Source organism: Gopherus flavomarginatus, chromosome 5 (genome assembly GCF_025201925.1).
Source record: "Gopherus flavomarginatus isolate rGopFla2 chromosome 5, rGopFla2.mat.asm, whole genome shotgun sequence".
Classification (NCBI taxonomy): Eukaryota; Metazoa; Chordata; order Testudines; family Testudinidae; genus Gopherus; species Gopherus flavomarginatus.
The window spans coordinates 84,789,427-84,808,090 of NC_066621.1; the positions used below are offsets into that span (position 1 = coordinate 84,789,427).

The 18,664-nt window shown below is 43.9% G+C and overlaps 1 protein-coding gene across 5 annotated transcripts in view; it reads left to right on the top strand.

Moving 5' to 3' along the window:
- The first annotated feature begins 1,068 nt into the window (after window positions 1–1,068).
- Window positions 1,069–18,664, top strand: part of PRDM11 (PR/SET domain 11) — a 52,644-nt gene continuing 35,048 nt past the window's right edge. The window contains exon 1 of one of the 5 annotated variants that reach the window (XM_050955254.1): window positions 1,069–1,320. The gene's annotated coding sequence lies outside the window, so the exon portion shown is untranslated. Of the gene's footprint in view, window positions 1,321–1,473; window positions 1,507–18,664 lie in introns of those variants that run through there. The other 4 variants (XM_050955257.1, XM_050955260.1, XM_050955259.1 and 1 more) reach the window with 4 other exon arrangements.

Sequence of the window (18,664 nt, forward strand, 5' to 3'; positions counted from 1 at the left end):
TTACAGATCCAGACTAACAGGGCTACCCCTCTGAAATTATAAAGTTCATGTTTCCAAGCTGAAGAAGATTCCAAAGAATCATGGGAATTAGTGAGGGAATATATGTACACGTCCCAGGCTTGCTGAGTCTTGTTACTTGGAGGAAGATTCCTCAATTTTAAAATGGCTTCAAGGTGAATCCAAAAAATACTTCCTTTGGGTGACAAAGGATTTTCATATTTCAGTTAGACACTTAAAATCAACTTCTTCCAGATAGCTGGCTTGATAGCTCCCGTACCAGTCAGCATATGCTGCCCTAAGGGATGTTTCCTAGCGCTTTGTCCAGTTTTCTTTAAGAATGTCCAGAGTGTTGGAATTTCTACCAACTTTCCTTCAATAGCACTAAATAGGGCCCAGCTATGCAAATACCTTTACATATGTAAGGAGATCCAGTTTTAAAATCAATGGCCTCCATCCTCCAAACACACGGTTAATTTTATGCAAATAGTCCCAATGACTTCAATAAGCACTCTCAGTGCAGAAGGCTAAAGGCATCTCTTATAAGCCTTTGCAGGATCAGCACCTAAAACAATAAAGTGTAATGAAGGGGAGAGGGAGAGAATCTTTTTCTGAAGACTTTATTATTTGAAATAGTCACTGATCTAAGACACCACCCCCAAAAAGTCACATGTGATTATGAATATTTTTTAGAAGTCAAAAGTGGGATGAGTTTGCAAGGCAGCAGGCAACAGCAGAGATCAGGGGAGTAAATGAAATGTGGAGCCCGAGGGTGAAAGAAAGAAGCCAGAAAAAAAGTCCTGCAACTTGGCTTTGTAATTTTTTTCTTCTTTCCCCAAAGTTGCTTTTTCCACACACACAATTTGGGTGTTTTTAACCCTTTTTATGTCCTCCTCCTTTTCCTAGTTTTCATGCCCTTTTCGGCTGAAAGTGCATGATCAGAAAGGGGTGGCAATTAGGTTCTGGGCTGGGAGGCTATTCGAAGGAAAGGGGGGAGCGCAGGGGGACTTGGAGATCCCGGGTCCCGGCTGGCTGCGCCTCCCTCCCCCGGTTCGGGGGGTCCCCGGGCTCGGCCCCCGAACGCCCCTCTCTTCCGTTCTCCATGTCATTTCCTGTGCTAATAAGATGGTGGTCACGGCCGGGAGGGAGGGAGCCGTCGCCGCCTCCGCCGAGCCCGGCCCGGCCATGGGACCCGTCCTCGCCTGGGACTAGCGAGCCAGGCTGGCCGGGCCGGCGGGGAGGGACGGGGCAGGGAGCCGGGGGCCCCCAGGCGAAGCGGGCCCCCCCACGCCGAGGCGGGGCCCCCGAGCCCGCAGCGCCGAGGTGAGTCAGCCCCTTTGGTAGCCAAGGTGGCCACGAAAATGGCTGCGGAGCGCGGGGGCGGACGGGGGCGGGCTGCAGGGCCGGAGCTGCGCAGGGCGGGGAGCCGGGACTCCCTGCGGAAGGGGCGCTGGCGGGAAGGGGCCTCCCCCCACCCACCGGCCTGCCCCGGGGTCCGCGGGCGGGCAGGTAGGTGCCTCCCCCTCCCTTTTCCCCGGGTGGGCGCTGGGCTCGGCCCCCTTCTCCCCGCCCGCTCCGATGTTGCCTTTTTTCCTCCCCGCCCCTTCTTCCCCTAGTTGTTACATTGTATCCGGTGAGTGACGCTGTAGCGGGCCAATGGGCGATGGGCGAGGCGGCGAGCGTTCGAGATTGGAACGCGGGGGCGGAGCCGTGGGGCCGCTAAAGGAGGGGCGGGGCGGGGAGAGGAGGTGAGGTGCTGGTTTGGTGGGGGTTGGAATGGGAGGGTGTAGGGGCAGTAACTGTGTTGAGGGGATTTGGTTATGAGGGGAATGCTGAACATAGTTATATGTTGGGAAAGAGTGGGTGAGGCTGTGTGTTGGACGAGGGAGTGTGTTACACTCTCCCCCACTGCACTGGTACATGCGCTGGTTAATTTCTGTTCAGATTCTTATACTGTGCCCATCAGTGTCTTCCCCTAGTCCCCTTAAGCTAAAGGTGTAACTCAGAATAGTACTACTGGGTTAGCTTTTCATTTTCCTTGCTCGATAAGGACCTTTCTGTGCTGAGCCTGCCCATCCCCAAGATTCTGGGATGCTCCACTGGGAAGTGTCATGCCTTGCTAGCATTTCTCACCTGGTCTTGTCAGCTACTGCAGAATTTAAGATTTCATTAAATAATTATAGCTAGCACAGCAAAGCAAACCTCTGAACATGAGCAAACACTATCTTATGTAAGTGTAGCTACACTGACATAGCGAACTCAGAGAAGTGTGAAATGGTCCCATTTGTATAAAGATGTCATTAACTCTGAATCCTAAGGATGCCAGTTTAAATGTCAGCACTAATTATTCTATTGTTTATTGTTTTAACAAAAACTTCATGCTGGTCTGAGATTATAGGTGGGCCGTGAGTAGTGTACAATCACGTCTTTGTTCCCAAAATAACCACTGTTACAAATAGATAGCACAGAGAGAAATTCTCAAATAAAAAGTTAAGGTTTTGTTTTTGTTTTTGTGGAGTTATACATAGTATTCACGAGTATTCAGACAGCCACTGAAAATCCCAAGCTTTTTACAAATGATTATTCATCCAGCAATTGGCTAAACTATTTGCTATTGATCATTCATTTCTACTTCTGCTTAAACCATTTGTTGCCACTCAGGGAACAGACACAGTATCGTGTGGTTTGTGTGACGAACCACACATCATGCATAACCCAAGTTAGCCTCTCACAAACACCTCAGAGGCTGAAACTTGTTCTCATAAGTCACTAGTCAGATACTTCCAAATAACAGATTTGCAGGAATCACAGTTTGGTTGTGAATGATTTGAAGCCAGAATAAGTATGAAATCTTCAACAATAAAATAGTTGCAGTGAATAATTCAAGAAGGCCTAGCTACTTGCTTTTATATAGTGCCTGTTAGTGTGGCGCCTGGATTTAGCACTTAGAAATAATTTACATTTTCAAACCATTTTACAAAGTAAGCCTCACCACCCCATATCTTCAGTAGGTAATTAAGCACTATCCCCTATTAAGAGAAACACGTTTCAGAGGTGAAGTCATTAACTCGAGATCTCACAGCAAGTCCACGCTAGAGCTACCAGAATTAGAATTTGTTAGATCCTGGCTCCAAGTTCAGCCTGTTGGATTCTGATCCATATAGCATGACCAGATAACAAATGTGAAAAATTGGGATGAGGGACAATAGCTGCCTATATAAGAGAGAGCCCCAAATATTGGGACTGTCCCTATAAAATCGTCACCCTAGATCCATATATGTATAAAAAAACCTAGAAGTTATTTAAACGATGGTGGGCCAAAATACAAAGTTAAAAACTTTGAACTTGGTGATCCTGTAATGCATACAGGGGGAGAAAAAAGAGTGGCTTGAAGTCAGAATTGGAAGATGTGAAATATTGTTTAGGATTAAGAAGGTTTTTGGTAGTACTTAAAGTAAGAGTGGATGAGAGAAGACAAAGAGCTACGTAGTGCAATGTAATATTGTTTTTTTATATCAGCTGTATTTTTAAATCATTTAAACACCATAAATAATTTAACAAATAACTGACTCTTGCTAGAAGAATTGGGAGTTATGCTTTCATCTAGACAGATGAGCCCTCAAGGTTTGTAATATGATTGCTAAAAGCTAAGTCCATGTGGAGTACATTTCCTTGGGAGGAACTAAAACGTGTACTATCCAGGGATCTACTTATGTCAAAGAATAAGATCTGCATTTTCCATTTTGAGTCAAAGCTGGTCTCTGCATTTTCATTTACCCAGTATTAATGTTAATAAGGTTCACATTGTCTGGTTTTAAAATTAAAACTGAGAAACACTTTCTCCCCTGCCCTAGGTCCCCCACACAGTGGAAATTGAAATGTTGTTGCAGTGCTTTGCTGAAGTAATTTACCATGTAGAAAACTTTCACCTTCTTTGTTTGAGCTGAATGCTTGTTGTTGACATGAGCAGCGAAATTCCTTTTTTCTTATTAAATCCTTGATGCTTACTTCTGAACCCACCCCCAAGAAGTGAGGAATATGGCTTCTCGGGCTGGGAGGAAATCAATTCGTTTGATTCTTGAGGCATTCCGGTTGGGGAAGTGAGATAACTACATCAAACCATGGTAGAACCCTGGCTTGTTGAATTAGGAAAGCTTTAGTTCAGCCTCTACACAAAACTGTTGGGCCCTATGTTCCCTTCTCTTTTCACTGACTAGGATTTTATATAAATTGAAGAGAAAAAAGTACTGACTTTAAAAAAACAACCTAACACCTCTAACAGCAAACCATTGTTCCTCTAGCACTGTGAGGGCATAGAGTGTTTTACATTAGGTGTAGTGTACTTAAAAAAAAAAAAATTCATTCCTGCTCCCAAAAGCTTACAGTCTAAGGATCCAACCTGCTAAGCACTTCCTGGGAAGTAAAGAACAACTTCAACTCCCACTAGAGTCAGTAGAAGTTAAGGGTACTTGGCACCTGACAGAATTGGACCCTAAATGTTATCTTGGTATGGAGTGAAATGTTACAAACCAATGAAAAGAGGGAGGGAAGTGGCTCTATTTTTTAAGCTCTCTAATGACATATAAAAATTAGGACAGGACATTTTTGTTTTAAATTGAAGATTATGATCTGAAACAAAACATAGTATTAGGATGTATATTTATTTTCAGGCAAAGGACATTTCTGTCTAAGACATTATTCTCTACTGGCCTACAAACAACAGTCTAGCACAGTGGTCCTCAACCTTTTCGTCTGGCGGGCACCAGACAAAGGACCATGGCGTCGGGGGAGCACTCGCCGAAATGCTGCCAAATTTCTGCGGCATTTCAGCGGCGACGCCTCTCGATGACGTCACTTGTCAGCAGCAAGCAGCGTCATCGAGAGGCATCACCGCCAAAATGCTGCAGAAATTTGGCGGCATTTCGGCAGATGCTCCACCGCTGGCCAGGACGCAGGCGCATTTAGGTGCATGGTGCCTGCGGGCACCGTGTTGGGGACCCCTGGTCTAGCATTTCCCTGAAATATAGTTCACACACATGTATATCAAGCACGCTATTGTCTTGACATTTCATGGGTTGCTCTTTAGCTTTCTGGTTCTGAGTCACATTAGCTGCTCTAAGGCTGGCAACAATCACTTGCTTTTTGGATAGGTCAGTGGGAAGGATTTTGGTAACAGTGACTTTTGCATTGAAATCTAGTTTTAAGAAAACTTGATTTCCTGCAGTTAATTATTTTATTGCTTGCCCATTTAATGTAGTAATGCAAGGTTTTTTTTGTTGAGAATTTTTGCTTTTATTTGTTTTTTATCCCCAGCAATAAAATGAAGGAACTTCTTAAAATCTTCTCCAGAAGATTTGCCTGGAGAAGCTAAACATAGCCCCATATGCATCACATGAGGGCGCGCATGTACCTAACACAGAGAAAAATCTATTGTTTTCACAAGAGAAGCCAAAATAAGCAAAACGACATTTTGCTGAATATGTAGTGCAGCTCTTTGGAATCTTAAGAAGTTGATAGTCCCTTAGATTCTGTTTGCCATTTGTCTAGATATAATTCACATGCTTTCCCAGTGCAAAATTGGAGTTCTCTTTTCTCAAATACTTGCCGTTTGGTTAACGTCAAGCACAGTGAGTACAGGTTCTTCTGACTTCAGGTAAGTGAACTTCCAAAGGCACCTTATCTGTTATAAAAGCAGTCTGTGCATTCAGCAGCTGCCATTATTAGGCAAACCACAGAAACATTACCACATGGTAATATTTATTAGACTAGTGCCCCCTCATTTTGCTAAGCTCTGTACAGACACAAAATAAGAGAATTTGTCTGCCCCAAAGTGCTTACAAGCCAAGGGTATGGCTACACTTGAAATTTCAAAGCGCTGTCGCGGCAGCGCTTTGAAGTGTGAGTGTAGTCAGAGCGCCAGCGCTGGGAGAGAGCTGTCCCAGCGCTGCACGTAGACCACATCCCTTACGGGTGTAGCTTGCAGCGCTGATTACACTGAGGCTTTACAGCGCTGTATCTTGCAGCGCTCAGGGGGGTGTTTTTTCACACCCCTGAGCGCGAAAGTTGCAGCGCTGTAAAGTGCCAGTGTAGCCATGACCTAAGTCAACCTGACAGAAAAGGGCTTAGAGGAGAAACAGAGTCATAGAAAGGTGAAGTAAATTGCCTCAGTCGCACAGTAGGTCTGTGTTAGATCTGGGAATAGAATCCAGGTCATCTGACTCTCAGTCCAGTGCCCTATCTAGACTGTACTGGCTTTGGTTGGGTTGCTTAGCTTTTCTGCATCTAATCCCAGTCTACTCTCCTTCTCAATAAATTTACATTTGCAACACATTCCACCAACAAGGGCACTGATTAGTTTTTGCTTGAAAAATGAGAAGGTCACCTCTGCAGCCCTGGCTTTTGGAATGAGAAGCATAAGGTTTCATGAACCAATGACTCCTGCACAGTTGTAGGAGGTTGTAGCGTCTCCCTTAGCACTGGCCTTTTCCCTAGTAATGGGGCAAGCGGGTGCTCATTTTACAGGCTTTGGCTCTCTTCCCCATTTTCTCTCTGCTGCTGAAGGCTTTTTTTCCCCCCTAAGTGGAAAGGTTCCTTCTATACCAATGGTCCCATTTTAGCACAACATTGGCCTAGTGCAATGTTCTGTTTTAAGGATTCCCTGTTGGTTGAACTCAGGGAGGGAAAGTTAGGGGCTGGTCACTTGATTCACTGCCTAGAAAAAAAGTCAGAGAGGAGAACATGCTGGGAGAATCTTCAGAATAGAGGGGATCCCCAAGAGAGCAATCACACTGCAGACTGGAAAGGCCAAATAAAGAACACAGAAAAGCTCTACATGTAGCCTTTGGAGGGAAGGGGTGAGAACAGAGAGGTGGATGGGAGAAAAAGAGAAAAGCTTTCCAAGGCAGGGGGCATATGTTTTTGTTCTACAAAGTGCTTATTTCATGTCAAACACTTTATTAATAATAGGAAAGATTGGGTAGGTGAGAGAGTGGGAAAGGAAAAGGTGGTAATTCTGAGGTGCTGCATGGGCAAATATTTACCATTTGGAAATACTCTGTATATAATGTAAACTAATGGAAACTGGTCTGTGAACAGTTTTCACACTTTAGACTGCTCATTAAGTGATTCAGGTTACAGCAAGGGGCAGCGTGGGGGGAAAGAGAAGGTATTTGAATTCCCAACATCTCAAGTTATTTTGGCTGAAAGAGTGAGGCTGTTCAGAATGCTGATGCTTAAACTGATACCCTTAGGCTTCAGAGTCAACACCTCATTGAGAGGAATGGGACTCATAGACATTAAGGGCCCATCATGATTATCTAGTCTGACCTCTTGCACATGCGAGCCACAGAACCTTGCCCACCCAGTCCTGTAATCGGCCCATAACCTCTGGCTGAGTTACTGAAGTCCTGAAATCATGATTTAAAGAGGTCAAGTTACAGATAATCCAGCACTTACACTAGTTTAAACCAGCAAGTGACCTGTGCCCTATGCTGCAGAGGAAGACAAAAAACCTTTTAGGTCTCTGCCAGTCTCACACTTCACATTTCTCAGAACTATTGCTTAAAAGCTTTGTGTCTTCAGCCTCCAGAAGACAACATTCCAAGCGTTTCATGTTCAAAACATTTTCTTTGCATTCAGAAGGTGAAAACATTTTTTTTTTAAATGAAAGCTAAAGTCTTTGGAAACTGATGGTCTCCAAAGAAATGTCAATGAAATATACTACAGGCTACCATCTCAGTGCAACCCATAGGTCACAAATAGCTATCATTTTTATAATGTGCCCATCGCCAGGGTATCTAGATGCATTCGTCTAATAATTTAAGCACACTTCACACAAAAGGCATGCCTACACTGGAGCTGGGAGGTATGCTCCACAGCTCCTGTAGACATAAACGAGCTCGGCTGGAACTAGCATGCTAAAAATAATTGTGTAGTGTGGCAGTACAGGCAGTGACTCAGGTTAGCTGCCTGAGCACAATCCCACCTGATCCCTGGGGTCCCTGCTCGGGGAGCTAGCCTGAGCTTCCACTCTTGCTGCTGCTGCAGCCACGCCACTATTTTTAGCACACTAGCTTGAGCTGAATTAGAGTGTATGGGTCTGTGTGAGCTAGGAACCATACTTCTTAGCTGTTGTGTGGGCATACACAAAAGGACGAGCTTCTCCACCCCCTCTCATTATGCTGCTGTTTCTTAGATGACAATTTTACTTCAGTTGTCTGCCTTCATCAGCAACATAGCCCAGCCATTTTACAGCTATTAGGCAAACCACAGCATGCCCCATATGATGGTATTTATTTGTAATGTCAGTTTATACAGTGTGCCTGACAGAAATGTTGTAGGCTTTTGAACTCTTAATAAAAACATATCAATAAAGAAATTAAAGTTGGCCCAGTGTTAACCTACAGAGCTAAGATCTTCCCTGTCTCATTAAAAGCCTTGCTAAAAGACAATAGAGGCCTGGCAATGGATTGCCTGGGAAACCAATGGTTTGAAGTTGTGTTCGACCAAGATGGGAAGCAAATTCCAGAATCAAGGTTCTCTACCAAATACATCATGTCCCTGTCCCCTCTCTTCTCCAGTACCTCAGCTGGAGATATAACATGCCATTGTATAACGTGGAGAGAGAGGCAGGTTTCTTAGGGTATGTCTACACTAGGGATGTAAATGTGGTTTTTAAAAGTCCCATTTAAACTACTAAAATTATATCAGTTAACTATTTAATCGTTAACATGACAAGACAGAGTCGGGGACCGTTGCCTGGCCCCACACAGTGAGGTCTAGGGTCCATGCTGCTGCCAATCTGTTGTAAACATTAACTGCAATATATTAACGGTAAGCTAATACTTATTGGTTAACTGTTTAATCATTTAATACTTTACATCCCTAGTCTACACAGCAAAGAAAATCCCACAGTTGGCTGAGCCTGTGGACTCAGGCTCATGGCTGCAAGGCTGTAGACTTCCAGGCTCCTGCTGGAGCCCAAGTTCTGGTACCGTTTCACCTCACAGGGTCGTAGAGCCCACACACCAGCCCAAGCCCAGATGTTTACACAGCAGTGAAACAGCCTCACAGCCCAAGCCCTGCTCGCCCGAGTCGGCTGGCACAGGCCAGCTGCAGGTGTCTAGTTCCTATGTAGAAATACCCTATGATACAGAGGACCCAAATCATAACAGGCTTTATCAGTTAAACCAGCAGTTTGAATTACACCTCACATTTAACAGAAAGTCGGAATAGTTCATAGAGCACATGGCAGTCCCCCTGGCAAGATGCCCAGCTGAGCAAATGGAGAATCATATTCTGTGTTAACTAAAGCTTCAGAGTGGTCTTGACAGTTGGATTAGCCCTTGCAGCCACAATATTGTGACCACTTGGGTGCTAACTAATGTGCCAGGTATGTCACATATGAAGTGCTGATGTCCCAAATGGATTGGAGAGCAGAACTAAAATAGAAAGGCATGCTGTCTGTCATTACTTAGGGGCATCGTCAGAGGTGAGTGAAGGGAACCCAAGACTGGTATAGCAGGGGGTACTGTGGGTCAGAAATAACCTGCACTGGTAAAGCTGAGTGCCTGTAGTTTTGTGGAGCCTGATTTTGGGCAAGCCCCTGTGGTTGGCTTAGCTCTCAAATTAATTCTCAAAGTCAATGAAGGCTCATGTGTGTAACTGGGGTGATGCATGAGTATAAACTGGTGACAATGCATGAGCTGATGGAATGAAACACTATCTCATATTTAGGCATTTTTTCTTAACTTCCACTGAAAGCCGCACACATTTCTGTTTGTATTACACTAGCATAAAGCAAAGTGAACCTATTTATTTTCACTCCTATCCGAATTCATGAGCCAAGACACAGATATATGTTTGGGAATCCCACACTTGTGAACAATAAACAGGAGTGTTACAGACCTGAAACTTTTACAAGTTCCTGATGAGTCCTATTTCTAAGTTCACCCACTCAAGGTCAGTAATTGGAGCTATTATTGCTAGGAGACATCAAATGTTTCAATGCTGACAATTTAAGGCAACAGCTGAAACACTGTATAGCACATTCTCTTTCAGTACAACGAAACTTTATTTTGATCACCTTTCATAGAAACTGTATCCTAAACTGCTGTATTAAGTTAAATAAATATAGTTGCGAGTCAAATAATAACGAATAAGACAGGAATAAATAACTAATAAGAAGAAACTAATAAGAGAGGTATATGCAAGGGAGAAAATATGTTTTCAGTTGCAATTGTTTTAAGGATGAAAATTCTAAAATCATTTGTACCCTTCACTCTGGGTTCCCAAAATGCTCCTTTGATTGCTGGCTTCTCTTTTACACCCAGTCTGTGCAGCCTGTCTCCTTATTGTAGTCTGCTGTTTTCTTTGAAAGAGGAGACATTTTGCTTGGAAGGTACCAGAACAGATGTTAGATATGGCTGCAGTTAGTGACTGGCCTTTTAACCCACCTCAAGAAGCAATTACTGAACTCTGTCAATAAACTTGGAAAACTGACCTCAACAGAAATCAGTACTGGTGATTGATTTTACTCAGTCATCATAATACATTCTCATTTATAAAAATATATATTAGAGACTGCACATGCACTTGTCTCATGAGGGCTTGAAAAATCCACTTTCCTAGGCAAGTAGGAAGCATCTCTGAATAGGTACTATCAACTTTAGCAGAATCTAAGCTTCTGTTTTTTTACTTCTGAGTTTCTATCACTTACGGTTATAAAGAAAACTTCCATACGTGAATAGCATGTAACCCAATGCATTGACGTCTGCCTGAATTTTGATGGTACCCAGCTTCTGCTTCTTACAGGTTTTGGAGGGAAGATGGTGTGGCAGAGCAAAAGTAGCTTTCATAATCCTGGCTAGTAGGCAAAGTCCTTGGGCCATTGATAACTTATGAATTCTTCAAGCCTTGTGCATTCTTTAGCCCTCCAGAACCATCATTCATATATGGTTAAATATCCCTACGTGCATGGTGGGTTGCTTTGTTCCTTGAGAAATCTGTTCTGTACGCTGCAGAAATGTATCAGAAAAGAAACTGATAGGATTCCAGTGCTATAGGGTCTGCTCAATATGGAGCAATTGCAGGGGCTGTGCTTTCTTTATCTTGCACATCCAGAGGCTGTAACTACTTGCTGGATTGCTTTCTTTGTGGCATTGAGAGCGCCAAGGAAATCAATGCTATTTCCTTCGTGATTCCGTGGACTTTGCTGATATTTGTTGAGTAGGATTATTCTGTGACCATGTGTTTGAAAGGCTTTTTTGGATATTCTGGGCTAGCATGCGGGTTTCTGTGGTCAATGGGATAGTTTGTTCTTCTGAAGTATTGTAAGGTTTTTCATTAACTTTGCTATGAATTGGATTAAGCCTTTCCAGTCTTTGTTGTTGTTTGCATTAGTGTGTGTTCTTTAAATTTAGCTGCAGCTATTCTTGCATAAACTGCTTGCTTTGGGGATAGAATGCACCCTCAGAACAGAGATATGAGGAAATATAACTTCAGAAGTGCCCTGTCTCTGTGAGAGGCTCTGTGCAATTAGAGTAACTGGGTTAGGGAATGCAGTGCCCAAACTTCTCCATCTCTATATAGAAGGGAATGTGCAGATAGAATTATAGCATTGATGAATTCAGCACACGGATATCTGATTTCTTGGCAGATTTGATCCCAGGAGTATCTGACCTGCAGCCTACGCTGAGGAAAACGCGGTCAAAATGCCCACACTCAGGCAGCAAGGATGCAAGCTATGTAACTCCTAAGCTACAGGCAGATTTACCAGCTCTGAATAATGTCTGTTGTACTGTGAGATCTTATCTTCCTAATGGCCTGTAAGAAGGAACAAATGAGGAAGAACAAATATGGCTCTTGCTTTGGTTTCCATTTTATAGAACATTTTATTTGCTCTTGTTATAACTGGTGCTATTGTTATGCTTTTAAAGAGCTGAGTGAGTTTCTTAGAATTTTCAAAATTCATGTCAATTATGTCAGGAGTTTTGGTTACTTTCTCCCTCTTCCTTTCTAAAGCTAAACCTTCCCCATTCATTTGGAGAATGAAGCTAGGACCTGGTTAACACTAGAAAATTAGGTCAGTTTAACTATGTAGGTCATGAGTGTGAAGGCACTAGTTCAGGGGTCCTCAGACTGGGGGTCAGGACCCTTCAGGGGGTTATGAGGTTATTACATGGGGGATCATGAGCTGTCAAACTCCACTCCAACCCCACTTTGCCTCCAGCATTTATAATAATGTTAAATATGTTTAAAAGTTGTTTTTAATTTATAAGGGGGGTGAGTCGCACTCGGAGGCTTGCGATGTCAAGGGGGTCAGCAGTAGAAAAAACTTTGAGAAACATTGCACTAGTTTGACAGAAGAATTCTTCAGTCAATCTAGGTACCACCTCTCAGGGAGATGGATTACCTACACTGACAGGAGAATCCCTCCCATCAGCATAGGTAGTGTCTACACTGAAGCTACACAGCTGTGGTGCTGTAGCATTTTAAGTGTAGACAAGCCCTAAATCTCTGGAAAGGAGGCAGCTACGTGATATGTAACATCCTGTAATATTGATAGTGGTTTTTCTTTATAATAACTGTAAAGAGTTATTATAAAGTATCATCATCCTAGAAGTCAGAGATGAAAAAGCTCTGTTGGGTCCTACCCAGTCAATCTCTCTGGAGCCAGGACTGTTATTCAATATTTGTATTACAGTAGTGCCCAGAAGCCTGAATTGGATTGGGACCCTGCTGCATGAGGTGCTGTAGGAACAGAAGTAGAAATGGTCCCTGCTGCAAAAAATTTTAAATCTGAGAAGTTTTTCCTACAGTACACTTTTGATTTGTGTGTTTGAGAACTGCCCTTCTCTATATCTGTATGTCTATTGGTATGACTAACTCTGCAACTGTAGATGGTTGTGTAAGTGACCTGAGATCTCCTCCTACTCCCCCATCTTTTTAAGATGGAGGGCTTGAGGTTGCAATAGGTATATAATATAGTCTACCCTTAGAGACCTGATTTCACGTGAGGGTTGGATCATGAATGGAAGTTAGTTTTGTACTTAGTCTCTAGTGGGCATTTGTCCAAGTGGCAAACCACTAGACAGTCCGATAAGATCATCAATCTATTTAGGAGAAGCCAAAGTCTGAAAAAATAGGGCACACTCAGGGCTACGTGCATTTTCAGAATTATGTGGGATCCCAGCAGTGATACATCTGGGGAGGGTGTATTGAAGTACATTGTCGGAGCAGCAAGATGGATAGAGGTGATTGATCAAGCTCCATGTGGGAAGTTTTCACAGAATCTGCCAGTGCTTCACTTGTCTCTCACCTGTGCTCTGTCTACCCCTTTCATCAGCACTCAACACTCAACTAAATAAGGGAAAAGAAAATATTATTGGTAAAGTAATGAATGGTTTGAACATCTAGAAACAGAAAGAGTGAAAGGCTACCTCTTTGTAATACTGATATGCTCTTCAGAGGGACTAATACATATGAAACCTTGATCATTGGCTGAGTGTCCTTCTGATGGGCACTGGAGGTTGAGATGCCAGGCAGTGCTGGTACTGCGTGCAGTTCTGTCCATGACAGTTGGACCATATGAATTATCTTTGTGCTTTCTAGCTAATTCTTTCCTGTTGATTTTCATGAATCACTTCCCATCTCTGTGGGTAAGAAATTAAAATGGCAGTTTACCAGCTGAGATAGCCACATCTGCTGTTTAAAATTCCATCTCTGGGGTCTGCTTCCTGCCCACACTCTTTCTTTTGGGGTAGATGTTGAAATACATCAAGAACTGGTGTCACTTATCTAGGACATTTCACTGGCTAGCCAGAAAAAGTGCACACTGGGTGAATGTTTAGAACCTGCATGAAAATGCCTTTGAAATGCATTGGAGATTTCATTTGAGGGGCAGCGAAGCAGTTTGATCCTGGCCTGTAACTTGCTGAGTGTTATGTGGCAGGGTCCCAGATTCACAGCTAGGTTGGCTGATGGAACCTTTTGGACTTGACGTGTATGTTATAAAATGCTAAAGGCACTCGGTGCCCTCCCTTCCCCCCCAACACCTACTGTAAGAATCTAGACAAGAGAAATCCATTACTCTAGCCCAGGGTACCGGTACCAGGCATTCCCTGATTCTGGCCTCAGTCTCCCCTGCCCCACCTTCCGAAAACAAACACAAACCCCACAGGTGAGAATGCTGCTGATGCTAAGGAGCTTTGAGCCTTGACAATGGTTCCTAGGGGAGGTGGTCAGGAGAAAACTTTTAGCTTAGGACCAAAATGTAAAACCCATTCTGAAGACATTAAATTTTATGAGTGAGAACTGCCTGGACTCACCAAGATTAAAATTGGCAAGTGTTGCAGGAGGTATGTGGAGCAGTATAAAGACTAGTAGGACCAGATTTTCAAACCAGCTGAGCCTGTTGGATGCCAGCTCTTTTGAAAATCTGGCCCTTACAGACCCCAGACATAACTTCCCTTTGACTAATTGTGTGTATATTGCCATCTACAGGGGCTGTAATGTGTGTGGTAGCAGGAGTAAGGGAGGCATGTGTTGTTTTTCAGGAATTTGTAAAACAAAACGTGACACTATATAATAGTGTGGGTCCTACAGATAAACAAAGCTGTGTGCAGCTGTGCTCAGGACAGAGCATGCTCAGCCGCAGAAGCACTAGAAGCTCCCCAGAAGTCAGGGAGCCATTGGCACCCGAACTATGGCCCCACCCCACCTCTTCCCTATAAGGCTCCACCCTCACTCCGCCTCTTCCCCTGAGTTGTGCCCCCTGCTTGCTCCTCGCCACCTCTTGCTTGCCATTGAGGCAGATAAAAAGTGGGGAGGGCACCTTTGAGATACAGTGTGTGACTCATAGCTTAATAAAGTAATGAGACGAGATCAGTGTGTATAGGGCAGGATGGAATACACAAAGTGCTACAGTTTGCAGTTTGTGAGTTTGAGGTTTAAATTTAATAGTGGAAGGGCAAAAATATTTAAATCTCAATCCTATCATCTGCAATGAGCAGCTCTTTTCCATCTACAGAATATGGTACTACCTTAAAGGACTGTTCAGGTGGAGCTCAATCTTGTCTGCATCCCTGTGTTCTGTTTCAGTAGCTCAGGTCTATTGAAGGCCTATCTTAACTGTGAGCCTAACCAGTGGAAAGTAGGTAAAGGTCCATGAACTGTCACAATAACCTGTTCTATAAAGTTGTTTAAAAAATTAAATCCAAAGAGGAAACAAAAAACTGAACTAATTTAAACAAAGAAGATTTTCTAATATTATCCAACTAGGATGGTATTAAAATGATGACTGGTAAACAAAAGAAGTAAGGGATTGAAAATTAATAAACCAAAATTAGTGCTTTGAAAACTAGGCCTAAGTGGTAGACAGAGTAATAAGAGGACCGTTCCACCCATTATCCCTTTTTGGGGTTCTTAAAAAAAAAAAAGCCTGGCTGAGGGGAAGGGAAAGAACTTTTACCATCACCACAGCTGTGGAGGAAGGATTTTTGCTGTAACCTCAAACATCAATACACTAGTAGGAATACTTGACAATCATCATTGCACCAGCGATGATCCCAGCCTAATACACGTGAGATCCTGCTCTGTCTTCCCCTCCCTTGTGTGTCCCTTTCCATCCTCCACTATCTTCCTCTTTTCTCTCTCTCTCGGCTTTTCAGCTGCACTACATAGCACCAGCATAGTGAAATAAGACAGCCCATCCAACTCTGCTTGGGCTAAAAAGGACCAGGAAAGAAGAGGGACCTGACCAAACCAACCAAATGATGTTCCTGGCGCAGGAGGTAAGCCAGGGTGCAGAGCAACAGCTGCCATTGGCCAACTTGCCAGCCCAAAGCATCCATCCATGATTGTCAAGCTGCCCTGTATCCTGAAAACATCAACAAAAGTGGTATTTCTCCTGTCTTTACTGTCCTACCTCTTCTCTCCCTTCCGTGTCTGTTTTGTCAAAAGCAGGAAAGTGACTATTATTCTTAACTTAAACAACACAATAAACTCATCTTCCACATCAAGGGCAACTGTTTGACAAAAAAAGAGATTTTAAAGCAATATTCATCCTCCCAAAAAAACCCTCCAAACCCTGATTTTTTAACAATTTAATTGTTTGTTTTGCTTAATCACTCAATTTCAGTGGCAATGCTTTTTGCCTTATTTTTATTCTTTTCCTTTTGTATGTTTGGCATGAATTTCCTAATGTGTTTGCCACCGTGGTATGAAATAGTCTGAGGACTATGCCAAAACTTGCTTAAAACTGTTTAATGTTGGATATTTTCTGGGTCGTGTTAACACTTTGACTCTGTGCCTGTATAGTCCATCTAAAATTTAAATTCTAAGTGAATACAGCAGTGCAGTCGTGTTCTGACTCAACTCTTACTGTAGAAAAGCTGCACCATAATGCACTAAAAGTGAGATGTATAAAAAAAAATCCTGCTTGCAGGAGCCTATGTTCAGCCAGGAATTGGAGGGAAATGCTATGGGTCAGCAAGGATGTAGGATTTTGTACCAAATCCCATAAAGTCAACAGCACATGCAACTCAACCTAGAACCATCCTGGGTGTAATGAGAGAGATGCTTAAAAATTTGTTCAGGAATTATGTCATCCCCCCACTAAAATAAATCTAGCCCTGTGGTAGATGTGGCAGGTGCTCAGCAGCCAGGGTCGGCTCTAGACATTTCTCTGCCCCAAGCACGGCAGCATGCTGCGGGGGGCGCTCTGCCGGTCGCCGGTCCCTCGGCTCCAGTGGACCTCCCGCAGGTGTGCCTGCAGAGGGTCCGCTGGTCCGCGGCTCCACCGAAGCCGCGGGACCAGCGGACCCTCCTCAGGCATGCCTGCGGGAGGTCCGTTGGAGCCGCGGGACCAGTGGACCCTCCGCAGGCATGCCGCAGGAGGTGACCTGCCTGCTGCCCTCCCGGCAACCGGCAGAGCACCCCCCGTGGCATGCCGCCCCAAGCACGCGCTTGGCGTGCTGGGATCTGGAGCTGCCCCTGTCAGCAGCACAGCACAGTATATAACACTTTAGGACTGACAGTGAAGATGAACCTTGTATCCAGTTTTAACTACTAGAGGAATCTAAAGTTTGTAGAATGTGATTGACTGTGATGCCAGGACTAACACCAAGAAGGTGGCATGTTGGTGCAGTGGATGGAGCAAGTCTCAGGACTCCTAAGTTCTGTTCCTGCCTTCCCCACTTAAATCACTATGATTTTGGTCAAGTCTCCCAGTCTTCTCAACTGTCTCTAGCCAGCCCCTGAAAAACTGAGAGCCACTAAGGAAATGCCTAAACTAAAGGATATGAGTGGCAGTCCAGTGGCTTATATGAATAGCCGGTTATCTTTCCAGAGTCTGAACGCACCCATTGGAAGCCTGCAAAAACTTGAGACAGCTAACACGCAATGATACACCATGGGAATGGTCAGAGACCCAAGAACAGACGTTTGAAAGGGCAAAGAAAATCCTAAGCAAAGCATTAGTTCTAAAGTACCACAACCCCGCAGAGCAGCAAGAGCTATAGAGAGATGCCTCAGAAGGAGGCTTAGGAGCAGCACGGATGCAAAGCCAGCAGCTCACAACATTTGCTAGTAGAGCCCTGCCAGACACAGAATGGGAATATGCTCAGATAGAGCTATTGGCTGTGCTCTTTGGAATGGAACAATTTCACCATTGGGCACAAGGTGGATGTGCAGACTGATTGCAAGCCATTGGAAAGCAGCATGAAGAAGGTGCTGCTGAGTGCACCCAAGTGACTGCAACACGTTAACGAGGGCTAGTATACAGCACTTAATAGACAGCTGGCTTCCTCTGTTTACATGCCAGCTCTTCATGTAGTTATCCTGGATCTGAGAGGGAACTTCAAATGCTTCCTTGAAGCGGAAAAAAAAAAGACAAGACAATGGCTGTTAACATACCCACATATCTGCTCTGTCCATGAGAGCAGGCAGTCCGAAGTTTTTCCCGCTGAGGGACTTTGGAGTTGTGGGTGTGGGTGTTGACCTTTCCTCAGGGCTTTCTCTTGCATGCAATTGCTGGAAAGTTAAGCTGAATGTCTGCCCCAGTGCCAACAACAGCACATCCCTCCCCTCAGGGAGGCTTTGTGGGAAAGAGCTCCTCACAGCCCTCTGCTTCCTCCCCAATAGTTCTGCTTTTTCTTTTTGCTCTAATTAATTTCTAAAGTAAGCTCTCCAGGCAAAATATTTTCTTTTTCTCTGGAGAAGGCTGGTTCCCTCTGTCTTCAGCCCAGGTACCTAGAATTGGTTATTAGAATTCTTTCCCCTCTCTGTGTGTGGATGTGCAGACAGAGCTCTGAGCCCCAAGAAATACCCAAGCCCACTGAGGGCAGTGACGTGCAATGTTGTGCTTTCCCTGGAATTAGCTCAGAGGTCTTGAAGGAAGTTCTCTCTTTTGTTGGTTTGGGACTGGAAATGTTTTATAAAGAAACAAAAGTGTCTGTGCCTAAAGATGCATGTGTGCATTATAGCACTTACACTGTGGCTTCACCTTCAAAATCCACTGATTATTAACTGTTGAATTCTCATACGAAACAATGTTTCCTCCAGTTTAGATTGACAGGTGTGAAATTGAAGCTGAAAGATTGTGACTTCCTCAGAGTTACAAAGAATATGTTTTAAAGCTAGGAATACTATTATTTATTTGTATTGCAGT